At 35.9% G+C, this 5,509-nt stretch overlaps 1 non-coding gene across 11 annotated transcripts; it reads right to left on the minus strand.

Annotated features, from left to right (window-relative positions):
* Positions 1-323: 323 nt before the first annotated feature.
* On the minus strand, positions 324-4,921 carry LOC110904804. 11 transcript variants are annotated; one of them, XR_004879815.1, is made up of 14 exons: positions 4,587-4,919; positions 4,412-4,494; positions 4,181-4,314; positions 3,953-4,088; positions 3,795-3,848; positions 3,275-3,638; positions 2,750-2,825; positions 2,593-2,685; positions 2,392-2,492; positions 2,057-2,314; positions 1,182-1,975; positions 905-1,030; positions 755-816; positions 324-642 (listed from the first exon to the last, which is right to left on the minus strand). It is a non-coding gene; the product is annotated as an uncharacterized LOC110904804 (transcript). The 11 variants fall into 11 exon arrangements; XR_004879823.1 differs by having other exon boundaries at positions 755-829; XR_004879818.1 differs by having other exon boundaries at positions 1,182-1,644; positions 1,715-1,975; positions 2,750-3,848; positions 4,587-4,920.
* Between the last annotated feature and the right edge of the window lie 588 nt (positions 4,922-5,509).

Here is a 5,509-nt window from a genome sequence, read left to right on the forward strand (position 1 = left end):
CAAAAAGGAACTAATGATATATATATTTCTTTTAATTACCTCGAATGTTTATCAACAAACATAATTATTAATTCAAAAAAATTTATGTATAAGATTGTTATGGGTTGTTTCAAAATCTACGAATCTAATACTTTAATTAACACTAGTGGGAAACCCGCGCGTTGCGGCGGAGTCAACATGGAAAAGAGCAAAACATGCGAACCTGGGTTGGGATGAGTTAGGTTCGTCAACACCCGAACATATTTATCCCTTTACACAACTTATCTTGTTGGGTTTCAAGCTTCAATTGCACTCAAAACAAACTCACGAACAGGAAACTTATGTTACTACTTGAATACCCACACTTTTATCATTGCGAAACCATACATATATACACACATTTAGCTAGGTAAATGAAGGAAACCAACTATAACCACTACTCCTACAACTCAGTAACTCTAACCATGACTCAAGCCCCACTATTTGACCATATAAAACCATAAAAAATATAAATACAAATAATTCAACTACAAACTGAGTGGTTCATGATGTCAAAGTCAAAAGCCGAAACTCGCCAGAATGTAAAAATCGCCTTGATGTCCCTTGTAGTGAGAACCCACGGAATCCCGTAACAACCATTCAACGAGCTTTGGTAACGGAAATCTGTAATTAGATCATAATGTTGAAACTTGAGGTTCATAACCTCATATACGAGATTACTATATTCCTCTAAATATGCTAAAATAAACAGATTATTAAATACCTGTAAACTTACCACTCATACAGAGGACCATAGTTGCAACCCTTTCTACTACGATGCTCAAACTTTAATGCTACCTAAAAATAGAATCTCAAGAGGATCCAAATTGTTGATGATATGAACGATCAATTGATATGAAAAACTTATATTATTGTTTTAACATACCTCAAATGCATCGGGGCCTGTTCTTTAGGTTCCGCTGCTTACCCTCCGACCAACATAAACTTGTCCAAAACCACCCTTACCCAACTTTCTATCGGTCTTATATATAGGAGAGTTGCCTACTCGTACCTGCATCAACCCATCAGCACATGTTAATTTACAATAAATAAGCTAAATGGTTATCTGATTATTGTGGCTTCAAATCAAAAGAATCAGTTTTTAATGTTTGTACAAATCTGCTTCTGATTATCCAAAAGTTGAAGAAAAAATGCGTATTTACCCTTTCGGGCACGGCAGGTGTGTTTCCATCTTCTTCAACTCCGATAACTTTATTACCACTTCCACCGTCCATTGCTATATCTTTATCTGCAACCGCGTCGATTCTATTAAACGCAAGCTCACCAACTCCACGAGCTACAAGTTCAGGAACAACTTCAGACAGTGGTTCCAGGTCCAAATCAATCAATCTAACACCTCTGCCTCTACCGCCAGCCACCGATCTACCTATCGTTGCCGCCACAAGCCCAGCGTCATCTCGTCCCCTTCCACCACCCGTCTTCCTTCTGGTTCTCGTTGGTGCGGTGTCGTTTTCCGTTTGGTCAATCGGATGAGTAGCAGGCTGGAGATTAACTAACTGTTTTGATCTCCTTGCTCCACTTCTTAGCTGTGGCATCGTCACCCATGCAACTTATATCAAACTCGTATCCCCAGACCCCAGTGGCCAGTTTAACGCCTCGATATATCTATAAAAATAAAACAACCGACGTAAAAACAAGAAATGAACTAAAAGTTTGAAAGTCTGAAAGTTTGAACCTGACAATAACAGAAAACTTTAATAATAACAAAAGCGAATACTAAAAACAACGGGCTCTAAGTTGTGGTAATTTCGGTCCGCTTCCACTGCCTAATAACTTTTTCGGCTTCTGCTGCAGTTCCCCGGATAAAATACATTCCCACTTTTCAAGTGCGGTTTCTTTCGATTCTGTAAGCCATTGAAGTATGGGTTTACCGGATCGTCTTTGCGTCAACTTCTGTACCATGCCATTTTACTTTATAAACTTCACCATATGCACCCTACAAACATAAAGTGGTTTCTTGAATGTAAAATTCATTTTGAAATATAATTTTCTATTAGTGGTTAGATGAAGTATTTACTTTGCCAGTAAGAACTGTTATTTTCACTTGAAGCTACAGTGATTGTGTATCTTGAAAGTAAGCACGTGAAATCAGAAGACAATATGATGATAACTGATAAGACATACTATAAAAATCATGCCATCCTCCTATTATGTAACTATTCGCACGAATCCTTATCTCAGCCATCCACGACGTTTGACTTTGAACATATCTAAGAATCATCCCTCCAGTGCTTAATCGGTGACGGTTTGCCCTTACGAAATTGATTGGAACATACTGAACCAGAATATTTATTAATCACACATTTGCCATGATCAAGCCAAAAAAAAATTGGCTATTAGATGTCTAGTTACCGGTTTATATTGCGCATCTTTAGAGTTCAACGTGCCAATAAAATAAGGATGATGAATATGATCAGGAACTGGATCCTTCTCTTTTGGGATCTTCTTCGGTGCTACAAATTCATGAGTAGATTCATTAGCTCTTGATACAAACTCAAATCTTAAATATTATTTATATAAATGTTACTATTGAATTTGGAAAAATCCACTTACCATTGGTGTCATTTTCACATTTCCTAGATGGTCTTGTAACTGGAGTACATAGATATTCCCTTTCGCAAAACAGCCATCTTGAGCTATCAAAATCTGGATGCTAACCGACATATAAATAACACACTTTTTTTTAACTAATAATAAGTTCAAGTTGTACCTTTTTTTTCAAGAACATACAAATTAGAAGATAATCTTTCTTCCCTAAGAACTGCTCTTTCACTTGTTCTTCACATCTGCAAATAAGAAAAAACTTCAATACCTATACCAGCAACCATGGTTTTCTTATTAGGGACTCTTTTAATGTCAATATTGATGTCTGTGAGTTTTAGCCTTTAGATTTTAGATGGCCCCTCCAAGTGCCTGCCGATAAAAAGAAAGGGGACTCAGAAAGAAAACATCTATTCTAAAATATTTACAAAAGATAGCCATATAGGACATGAATTCCACCATGTAAACAACTGCAATTACGGCACAATGCACACAAATAAAGATCTGAATGTGGGTTAGTTTACCAACAATAGTTGAAAATAGGAACGTATCTCCAAGATTTCTTACATAACCATCAAGAATATCACTTCAGAATGACTAATCTCAACAAGAATCATTAAACAAGTGACTAAAAAGACAGATACAAGAGCCCTTTAAAACACTTACTGACTGAGACATTTCATCAAACACTTACCGGACGTGAAAGTGCTGATGGGTTCTTCCTAGCCGAAGAAGCTACATCAATCAAGCACTAAGTTTGGGCGTTTGGCACTGATGAGTACACAAACAAACAAACAATCGATCAATCGAGAATGCAGTTTACCATCAGGAAGATTTGGCGTCTGTCAGATCGTAGAATATTCCAATCAATCAATCACGGTGGTTTCACACACACAGCACGGCAGGTGAGACTTGTTAAACGTTGAAAGTTCAAGCTTGAAACCGGGAATTTCCAATCAATCACCTTCTAAATCAGACAGGTTGGAAACAGGAGCTACACCATCTCTCAACCAATTCAATTTATGCCGAAAGGAACTCAAACCAAACCGTGCACACCACTAATAGGAACTCAAAATAGGTTGACTTGTCACTACTAATGATATCAAAATCAAACGTATAGTTCCAAAACAAATACAAATTTTGAAACAATAATACCCTAAACATGAAAATGTAAACAACAAAACAAATAAAGGGTATTGATCAAGCAAACATACTTCAAGAGTAAGCGCGCGTTTACGAGTATCAAGCTCTTCTGGTGTAAACTCAGCCTGGATAGAATACAGTTAACAACAGCATCAGAACTCCATTAATATTTGTTACAAACTTCATTAGCTTAAACCTTCTAGAAGCTAAATTTGAAAAAATCAAATACCTTTTGAAATGGGCTCTTTTTCAACAATTTGAACAAAGTTAACAAAGGATAAATTGTAGTGTCAATGTTTGATGGAGAATCTAACTTCCATGAACAATTTCCATCTTCAGTGAATATCGAACGATGAATATAAAAGCTACCCAACAAAACAAACACAAAAACATATAACTAATATATAAGAACTATAATCATGCCTACAAAAAGAAGATAAATATATACATATATCACCTTATGTAAAGCATAATCTCTTGCATCATGCTGAGACTTGCTGGTGCAGCCACACATCTACCAAGAACTTTAACCTTTTTTGAAGTAACAAGCGGAATCAAACACTTTGACCACTCCATTGGAAGACGACCAATCTAAATTCAAAACAGAACAAATTTTTATTTACAATCAAGAATCTTTTCAAATAATCACTGATTAATCATTAATTCATCAAGATTCTTAAACTATTACCTCTCCGGATCTTTTAGTAGAGAATCTTACAATCCCACAAGCAGCACTTCCACCTCGCGAATTCGCCCAATAACCACTCTTCACTTTCACATCCCCATTAGGAAAAGCAAGATGAACAATCTCATTAATAGAGAAATAAAAAAAACAAATCGAAGCACCTAGGGTTAGGGGTTACCTGTTTCTGAATCTTCGTGGGTGGATCTGAAATCAACTCTAATCTTCATTTTCACCTTGCGGTTCTGACATTGAACCCTAGATTTTTTAACAATCTATCCATCTTACAAGATCGGGTCGATTGAGGTAAGAATCGAAAAACAGGCTAGAGGGGAGATGAGATTCATCGCCATTGATGGAACCTGAAACGAACATTAGGTTATAGGGGAGTTGGGAACTGACGAGTACTGAAAGGTCGCATTGAACCATGGTGATTGATATTCGAGAATGACAATGAGTTGGAGGCCGGTTTGTTAAGGGAGAGGGGCAACAATGGTAGAAAATGGAAAAAAATAGGGATTTTAACTGACTTTTCATATGCCATCTTAAAATTAGGGCTATAAATGACTATTATATCCATGGGAGATGCTTTATATAGTTATATAGATATATAGATTAATAACTACTTATGTGATATAATGACTACTTTTAATTATAAAAAATAAATATTTAAAACTAAATAGAAGAGAACGCTCAAATGAATGACACGTGTTCATTTAGAGGTTTCTTTTATTATATAGTATAAATTTTATTTAACATGCGATTAAGTTTTTCAACAATAACATGCGATTAATATTGAAAAAACCTAAGACATAGCTATATGTTATCATTTTCATTCTGGTTTTCAATATATTTATTAAAAATCGAATTAGTCCAAAATTACATACTTTTCTACATCACAGGATCAGGGTGAAGATACAATATGAAGTTTATTTGGCTAGGAAGGCTAGGAAGTGATCTTGACCATCCATTTAGTTAATCAAGGGCTAAGATTAAATCAGAGAAATTGAAGAGAAGAAAAAAGGCGCGTGAGTTTGTTGAGGGGTATTCTAGTCAATCCAAGCCAATAGTTTCTCTCTCCTCCAATTCCCCCCCATTTTTTAA

Source organism: Helianthus annuus, chromosome 14, assembly GCF_002127325.2.
Source record: "Helianthus annuus cultivar XRQ/B chromosome 14, HanXRQr2.0-SUNRISE, whole genome shotgun sequence".
In the NCBI taxonomy this organism is placed as follows: domain Eukaryota; kingdom Viridiplantae; phylum Streptophyta; class Magnoliopsida; order Asterales; family Asteraceae; genus Helianthus; species Helianthus annuus.